Raw genomic sequence first — 9,797 nt, 5'->3', positions numbered from 1 at the left:
CTGGGGAAGGGAAGGATGAGGCGCAGCAATCAGAGTCTGGAGGGCAGGATAGGAAAGCCAGATAAATCAGAATAGTTATAGGCCACAGGCTATCTGTTCTTTTCTGGAGGAGCAGAGGAAAATAGCCTAAGCTGGGGGTTAAGGTGCAGAGAAAGGCCACAGAATTGAGTCTGGAGAAATCCATTGTACCTAAGGCGAGGACAGCTCCTTGGGAACCCTTAGGTCAGAGAACCTACTCTCTTGCTTCTTCCCCTTCACCAGCCTCACTGCTTCCTCACATGTACACCCTCTTCAGCCTGCCTGCAGAACCCTAGCTCTGTCCCTCTCTCCTTGAACTCCAAAACCTCCAGCTCACCAGCCATCCTCACTCACTGCCTCCTTCCTTCAGTGGCTCCGCTGCCACTGTCCTGAAGTGACCTTCTACAGGAGCAGTCAGCCCCTGGGCATTTCCTCTGGCATTTCCTCACCTGGAAGGTGAGGCCTTCCAGGAAGCTCTTGGCCTCCTCCTAGTATCGTGGCCTGACTCTCCCTTACATGCAGAGGCCCAGGCTACCTGAAGGTTTCAGTGCTTCCCTTCCACACTCTCTCTCATGACGAATGTATCTGCAAGCGGGACTTCAAACTCAACCAGCAATCCCACAGGTACGGCCCTCAAAGGGGCCCTATTTCATTTGTGTATGGGCACTCAACAGATGTGGATTACTCCCAAATCTGTACTTCAGTTCTGACTTCGACTAGCATCTCCGGCTAGTCCTTATTAAATTCCCTTAAACTTTCTGACTCCCTATTAAATTCTCTTAAACTCACCATGATCACCATGTCCCAAACACCAGACATGGGTCCCAACCCAGTCCACTTCTCCCAGGTCAGTGCCTGCCAGATCCAGGCCAGCCCACTGTCCATTCAAACATCTTTCAACTGGGAGTTTCCTTTGTGTTTCCACTTATCTGCTCACTCCAACTCCAAACTCAGCCCAGCTCATGTGCCTTTCCTGCCAAAGCTTGGCCCCACATCCCTGATGAGTCTCCACATTCTCCTCCTCTCGCCCAAGCTCTTTTCTGACTGCACAAGCAGTCTTCCTAAAGACAACATGCCCTCATCCAGAATCCCAGAGCTCTCCAGTTCAGTGTCCAGACCCCTCAGCCTGGCCTTCTGGGGCTTGGTCTCAGTCTACCTTCGTGGCCCTTCCCTACCCTTCCCTCCAAGGAGCCTTGTCTCCATCAGGGTGATTCTTCCCAGGTCCCTACAGACCTGTAAGTTCATTCCAAACACCCAGCACTTGCTCAAGCTGCTCCAATGTCCAGCACTGCTACTCTTCCGAGGAGTTAAATTTCAAGTATCCTTCCCACTATTTCTCCTGCACATTCTCAACTGGGATGTGACTGCCCACTGTTAACACTCCTGGCTCCTGACTACCAAAACCCAGGCCATGGTGATAAACATGTCCCCAGCTGAGAACCACTGGCTGGAATCTCTTTTCTCCCCTTTCCCACTATCTGACCCTCTCTAAATGACCAATATGCCCCAGGACCTTCATTCACTTTCCTCAAAGTCCTCAGCTTCTGGTAACAGGCTAGAAGAAATAGAAACAGTAATAAAATAATGGCAACAATTAATGACATCCCCTTAAGTAGCACTTTTATGTACTAGACATTGTTTTAAGGCCTTTACATATATTCATTTGTTTAAACCTCACAAACTTATCCCACTTTTCAGATGAGGAAAGTGAGAGAGAAATTAAGTAATTCACTCAAGGTCACCCACCTGTTAAGCAGCTAATAAAAAGAAACAACAGAAAACACAAACTCTGGAGTCAGAAAAACCTTTCAAACACAAATTCTGCCACCAACTTGCTATGTGACCTTGGCCAAGGTACTTTCCCTCTCTGAACTTCAATTTCCTCATTTGTGAAATAGTAAAGTAATAGCACCTGATCCATGGCAGGAGGGAGGGGGTGGCTCTTGTGAGGATTAAATTTGTTAATATAGAACAGTGTCTGGCACAAAGCAATGCTCCCTCTCTGCAACTCCTCATGTTCTCTCCACTCAGAGCCCACCTCAGACACCTAAAAATGGTAACAACAGTAGTTCCTCACATTTGAATCTAGACTCGACCCCCAAACTGCATGGCTGCCTACACTGTTCCATCAAGCCCTCACAGGTTGGGCTCTGAGAGTTGTGCCTTTTCCCCCAGCAAGGCCCCTCACTGCCCTCATTATGCCCTGACCTCTAGGCTCCTGACACTGTTGCAACCTGGTCGTACTGTGGCTCGCTTGCTCCATCCTGCTCCCAGAGGCAGAGCATCAGACCTGGCCCCACCGGACAGCACGTCAGACATTCAACTGTTCCTTTGATTCCACTGTGGCCTTCCTCTATGTTCCCACAGACCAGCCCCACCCCAGCACCTTTACTTGAAGAACCTGACCTCAATCATGACTCCTGTTTTCAGATCAAAGCCTGGGTCCAACTGGAGTCTCTCACTTCACCCTTTTCTCCATCTGAGACTCTGACATTTTCTAGGCTGTTTCCATTGTTATTCCTTTTCTCTTCTAGAACTTGTTTCTTCCCAGTGTCTAGTCCTTCTGGTGACATCAATCTCTTCCCCTCTAATGGCTCCTTCTCCTCTGTCCACAGATTTGCTTCTCTACCTCTGGCTAACAAAGCTTTGCTGCAGCTTTTCAAAATATGGGCCTGTGTCCAGCCCTCCATGTATTCCCAAATAACCTATAGTTGTCTATACGTGCTGCTCCAATCTCTTCTCCAACTCATTCTTTAACCCTCACCATTCTGACTTCTTAATCGCAGAATCTAATGACCTTCCTTCCTCACCCCCACCTTAATGACCCCCTCTTTTGGCTCTATCCCTGATGCCCTAGGAAGTGCTTCTTTGGTATGTTCACAACCGCCCCTTTACCTATCTTCTCGTCTCACACTGTGTCCTTGGCTGCTCTCATTTGCTTTTCTAGCTTCAATCCTCAGTATCCCCACTATGAGTCCAAGCTGACCTCCAGCCTCATAATACCTCCTACTGCAGACACACCTTTCTGTCCTTCTCACTCTGCCAGCAGAGGTCCCCACCCACCCTCTATAATCAAACCTTTGGCCCCCAAACCTCAGACTGATCCAGGCCTCTGTGGCTTTGCTCCCCTGTAGCAGATCACCATGCCCCACCCTCTCATCCAGTACATTTTCATTTTTTCATGAAATCATTGAAGAAAAACAACTAAAAACAAACCCTTTCCATTTTAAGGTACAGGTCTAGCTGTCCGTTTGAGGGAGACTTCATTATAGGTATTCATTCACCGAGCAGAACCCGCAACCCTACTCTGAGTGTCCCTGTTTGCTAGGTAATGGGTGAGACTTGTTTCCCACCAGGTTCTAGGGTCCCCAAAAGCCTGGAAAGTAAATGTCCACACAAGGTGTCTTTCCCCCAGGACCAAGCTGAGGGAGACTGCATGAGATGGTATTTAAGCTCTTCCAGCTCCAGTGTTCGAGGCTTTGAAATTTGAGGATTCTTTCTAGAATGTTCCTGTGAGGTCTTCAGAGTTTCCGGAAGATGTTTTCAGTTGGCAGACATCCACATGCTCATAAGCAGCTGACAAGAGTGCCCCCTTTTGGGGAACTGAGCCCCATGAGAAATTAGGCAGGTCAAATGTTACTGTGTGTGTGGAGGCAGAGAAGAGTGTGTCCTGGAGACTGACTCCTCTCAGTCAGTCATGAAATCCAGAAAGGGTCTTTTCAAAAACCTCATTGCATAAGCTAATCTCCTATACACACGTGAGCACGCGTGCGTACGTACGTACGTACACACACACACACACACACATACACACACACACCCTATGCCCTCTTGGGGCAGGAAAGTTCCCCCAGAAGCTCTTAAGGAGCATCCTTTCCCCCTCTTATTAAAAAAAAGAAAAGAAAAGAAAAAGAATAGAAGCCTGGGTTCAATGCCGCATCAGAAATCACAAATCACAAATCACGGCTGCCCCCACGGGACTTCAATGAGCATTGCAGTCCCCATCGCTGTCTTCTTGGCCCAGTGATAATATAACAAACCTCTGTCTTCGGTCCCCTAAGAAAATGCAAATGTTCCCTACCGCATCCTCTTAGCTCCCTCCCCTCCAGGTGCACTCTGACCCCATTCCCTTCAACAATATGTTACACCCAACACTCCAATACACCAACACACCCTGACACCCGACCAAGTGTCCCCCAGCCCTGGTACCAGCACTCCCAAGTCCTCAATGGCCCTCAGTATATGCGATCTTGTCAGGTCTCAAACATCCATTCTGAGCTTTAGTATCATGTCCCCATCTCCAGACCTACCTTCCTTCTTCATCAAGGCTATAGTCACCTGGAGAGTAAGCTGATACACTTGTCAGCCCAGCCCCATGATTCCCACTGTCCCTCCCACAGGCTCTGAGAAAGAACTAATGCATACTAAACTAGGTCACCTTGCATGTCCTAAGTCAGTTCCTCAAAATGTGGTCAGAGAACCATGGACATCAGAATCATCTGGGGAGCTGGTTAGACAGACATGTTCCTGGGCTCCATCCAGAACTATTAAATGACTGGTGGTGGGGCTAGAAATCACGTTTTCAACAAGCTTCTCTGGTGATTCTTACAGCAGTTTGGAATCACTGCCCCAGATGCCTGACTCATTCAATCCTAACAACTCCATGAATCTGGCAGTGTTATTCTATTTCAGTTAAGGAACCCAAGACATACAGAGCTTAGGTAAGTTGGTGGCAGTAATATAGCCAGTCACTGTAAAGGGATTCAGGTTCATCCCTCACCCCACAGAGCTGGAGCTCTTGGTGCCCCAGAATTCCTCCTGCCATAGGAGTAGCCCTCTGCACCACAAGCTCCATGCTAGGGCAGACAAGAGGCATGTGTAGAGTGGCTCGGGTTGGAATACATGGTCCTAACGGAGTCATATCTGGATCCACGTGTGCCTGTGCCGTGGTCGAGCTTTTCCACACCTCAGTTGTTTTCTTTTTTCTTTTTTTTTTTTTTTTTACCTCAGTTGTTTTCTTGCCACACAGAAGTTCCTAGTCAAGAGCGACTAAGTGGAGCGGCCCCACGGGCTCCCCGTAGCGGGGAGTGTGGGAAGTGCAGCAGCAGCCTGGCTGTCCGCTCCGCACCCACCATTGGCTCAGCATCCGTGTGGAGCGACGGCGCCACGGTGTGACCAAAGTGGGGACTGCAGATCCCGGGGGAGGGTGGAGAAGGATGGAAAGGTGATGGAAAGGTGGTGTGAGGTAGATTTGCAGGTTACTTCACACTTTACTAACCCGTTCTCTTTACTTTCCCATTGATCCCCATTCTGGACTCCTAAGTAACCCTTAATCATCTGACTTCAGAAAGGCCTGGGATGAGACTCACAGGCCAACGCTTCCAGGTATCCCAAGGAAGTGGAAAAAACCAGACCCCCCCCCTCACCTCCCCCCCGCTTTTCTCCCCACCTCCAATAGTACTCCAGATTCAACTGTTTGCTGGGGTCAGATCATACATCCCTGCCCTTCATCCCAGAACCACAGCACCATAGTTTCTACCAAGTTTCTGGCAGTACTCAGGCCCACTGCCACGCTGGCTGCTTGTCAAAATGTTCCTATTTGTCACTGACCTCCTTTAAAAAAAGAACCTCAGAGTTGGACAGAGTATTCCAGAGGTGGCCTGACAATCTGAGAAAGCAGCAGGGTAATGGCCTCCCTTGATCTGGCTGCTCCTTTTTGGTTAATGCAATTCGTGATTGTATTAGAGGTTTCAGCAGTCACATCACATGGTTGACTCATATTGAGCTTGCAGTCAACTAAACCCCCCAGGTCTTTTCTTCATGAACTGCTGTCAAGCTGGGCCCACCCCCTGCCCGGTACTTATGTCATTGATTTTGTTTTAACCTAAGTGCAGGGCTCTACATTTATCCCTGTTAAATTTAATCTTGTTGGTTCCAGCCCAGTGTTCCAGCCTGTTGAAATCATTTTGAATCCTGACTCTTTCATGCAAAGTATTAGCTGCCCCTCCTAGCTCTATCACCTGCAAACCTGATGAGCCTGCTGCCTTGGTCAGTTGTCAATAAAAATGTCAGACAGGATACAGGCCCAGACTGAGCCCTACAGCATTCTGCTGGAGACTTCCCTCTGGTCTAGTATGACATGGATCCATAAATCAACCCTCGCTGGGTCTGGCTCTTCACCAAGCAACATGACCATTTGGTTCAGATGTTCCTACTACATCTACAGATATTGTGAGCGTCTCACCCCAGGCCGTAACCCCAACATCGTGACCAGGCCCCTCTTCCCAAAGTATATAGTGTCATTTATTTAACTAGAACGGTCGGGGCTTACAGACTCCCCATGGTGCTCCCTCCTGCATGTCTTGCCTCTGTGGATATTTCTGAGCTTTAGAATCCCCGAGTGTAAGCAACTTCTGCCATTTCCTAGCTTATCACCCTGTGTCTTCTCTGAGACCTTATTCTCACATTTAAATTCTCTCCTACTGTCTTCTCCTCTGCCTTCAAGTATGTGCAGTGATTTCCCTCCCCTGAAGAGCCTTCTACTAGCTGCCTCTCTAAACTGTGGTTGGCCTCTGCCTCCTCTGGAAAATCCAAACACTTCGAACCTTATCTCCCACGTTTCCTGAACCCTCAGCAATCTTCCACCCCTCAGCTGTGTAACCACATTGCCCAGACAGTGAGCAGTGATGGTGAAGATGGGGTCAGGGTTTGGGAGTCTGAGTCAGAAGACCCACAACCAGGCCAGAGAGATCAGAGTATAAGCTAAAGCAGAGAGCCTGGTGGTCCTCATGCAAGAGAGTGAGGCCATGGTCAAATTACAAAGGTAACCATCAGAAGTGCAAAGGAACTGAGAGATGAGGGGAGAGCCTAGGCAAACTGTCGGGGCAAGAAAAGACCTGGAGCTGGCCTGGTCACAGAAAAAAAGCAGCAAACACAGGGAAGTCTGAACCCAGGAAGTTCTTACATACTCCCTATAGGGGTTGAAAACCCAGTCCTGGGGCCAAGTCAGATGGACAGACAGTGGAGTTGGAGTGCAGACATTGAGGACAGAGAGAAGGGTGGGTCTACATTCTTCCTGAGCCCTTACCTCAGACTATCCATCAGCTGTTAGGAACCTCAGAACCTCTAGTTCAGGGGTCACACAACTCAAAAATCTATGTGGGCCTGATAGGGCACAGAAATTAAACAAACCAGGAATAAGGTACCAAAATGAGAAGCAGTGACTATAGCAAACTGGAAGAAACACCCCCAACCCCCAATGGGTGGCAGCTACTCAGTTCTAGTCAACTGTTGTCATATAGAAAATGTAATTTTATTGTCCGATCTTTTGATTTTCCAGAGACGCCAAAATCTGGCTTTTTTTAGATCTGAGTTTATCTTAAATGCTGCCAAGAATTTAAAAAGCTTTCAAAACACATGTCTGTAGCTCTCATTTGACCCATGCTGGCCATCTTAACTGCTGCCAGTTGCCTGGTACTTGGAGAGACTAAAGACTTGGTTTTGTGGTAATACTACAGTCCCTGAGTTGATACCCACAAGGGTGACTTTTGTGTACAGAAGTAATTAACCAGAAATTACTTTAAAAAGCTATATTCAGTTTTCAAAGTTACATACTCAAAATCCTAATTCTTGTCTAAGCTTTTAAGTTCAGCTTACAAACCTTATTATTTTGCTTATAAAACAAAGGGGTATGATTTCATGGAAGGTTACGTATTTGATTTCCTCAAGTACTTCATTTATCTGACTGAAGTCAACCTTCTGAAGTACTTATTATATCGCCAATAAATTAAGTTTATAAATACAGCAAACCTTAAATCATTTAAAATGCTCCAAAAGTGTACACTCAGGAAGATTTCAACGTAAAATTCAAGTCTAAATAAATTACTCAACACTCTTTAGTTGGTATTACAAAGTAAACCTATTAAACCGAGGCAAACTCTCTTTCATGTGTCAAGGACTGAAAACACAAACGGCATAGGTTCCTTACAGCCAATGTAGTAATGCTGTGGCTCTCATGTTCTTAAATATGTCTGTTCTTCATTCTAAGTCCTCCAGCATGAAAAGATACAGACCTATCAAGGAAGCAACTGATGCTGCCCTGAACAGTTTCACGGTTGCCTTCTCAGATGGCTGAAGGTGTGAACAACTGGAAACACTGGCTGGACCAGTGACTGGATTCTAAGGGATACAGAAAGTCCTACTTGCAGCCTCTGAAAGCCTGAAGGACCTCCATTACTTACAGAGATGGTTACCAGCTCAGATCCCAGGAGTCTATGCTCTTCAGGATCTAACTACATTTTCTCATAGAAGTCTAGAACCCCAACTGGACTACCATATGCCCTCACTGGGTGATGCAAATCCTTGGCTCTGAAAACACTTAGAAAGTCTTTCCATCTTGGCGTTATCTGGCTGGCTCAGCTGGTAGAGCATGCTACTCTTGTTCTCAGCGTCGTGAGTTTGAGACCATGTTGGGCATAAAGATTACTTTAAAACAAAAACAAAAACAAAAAAAGTCTTTCCATCTTGAGGATTCCTGCTTTCTTTTTATATTCTTTCTTTCTGGGAAGATCGCAACCCTTACAGGTATTAAAATGATAGCTGGCAAAATACAAGACTTCTTCACAACTTTGACTTTAATCACAATTCCCAAGGTTCTCCTGGCAGAACTCTGGTCTTCTGGCACTTAGTTCACTGTCTGTCCTCCACTCCATACTCTGCTCCAAACCCCTTGCTCATCTGGCTTTCCTCTAGCACTGAGCACTCACCATCTTTCTTGAAATTCTCACCTCTCAATATCACTCTTTGTTCATTCACCCGCCCCTATGCTGACCAGATAACCCAAGTATCCCTACTCCATCCCCAATATTGTGGAGTCCTGGCTCCTTCTCCTCGATTCTCCCCCATTCGCACTCACACTTCTTTAAGGCAACCAATCTCACCCTAGAAAAGGAGGAGATCAGATATTACTTGTTCATACTAAGGCATGGATAACCGAGACCTTTTATGCTGGGTAAATGGATGCTTCCTCAGGGGAAAAGAAATGAAAGAAACAAAGGGAATGAACATTACCTGGCCTGGGCACTGGGCACTGGGCAGTGAGCTGTTTCACTTGAGGTGTCTCATTTATTCCCAATGACCACATGAAGGGGCCTATTAAGAAACCAAAGCTGAGATACCCTAAGTGATCTGACCAACTCAATTTTGGGAACGGTAAAAATAAGATTTAAACGCAGTTCATGCAACTCCAAAACTTGCCCTTTCTCACCACACTGCTTTTCCTTCTTCAGTCAAAATCCTTCCTAGTCAAATGGTGGCAGACTAAAAAAACGCCATCTTACCATTTCTGCTGGGGGGGAGGGGGGGGCGAATCTGGGAACTCTTACAATTCTGTAACCCATCCACTCTGGAGCAGCTCTCCTAAAACCACACCGAACACCCAGTGCTTGGTTTAGAGACAGCACTTTCACATGTATCGCTCCACCTATTCTCTAAGTGAGGTAGCAGTAGTTACTAGCTGGTTTTAAAGGTGAGGGGACGGAAGCTTAGAGACAATCAAGTTCAAAGTCACCCAGCCTCTGAAAAGTACACCTAAGATTCACACGTTGGTTCACTATCCCTGAAACTTGTGTTCCTTCTACTCAGCCAGTGTCCTCCACAGACACTCTCCTGCTCCATTTCCTTTATTCCTCTGGGGATTAGGTGGTGACCCAGAATCTAGCTCTTTGCTTCTGTTCCTCAAGACCCCATCCTGGCAAAATGATCTTTGTCCCCAGCCCTGC

The sequence above is a fragment of the Meles meles genome, chromosome 13 (assembly GCF_922984935.1).
Source record: "Meles meles chromosome 13, mMelMel3.1 paternal haplotype, whole genome shotgun sequence".
Taxonomy (NCBI): domain Eukaryota; kingdom Metazoa; phylum Chordata; class Mammalia; order Carnivora; family Mustelidae; genus Meles; species Meles meles.
The sequence above is the reverse complement of the archived record's forward strand: the minus strand, read 5'-3'. Positions refer to the sequence as shown.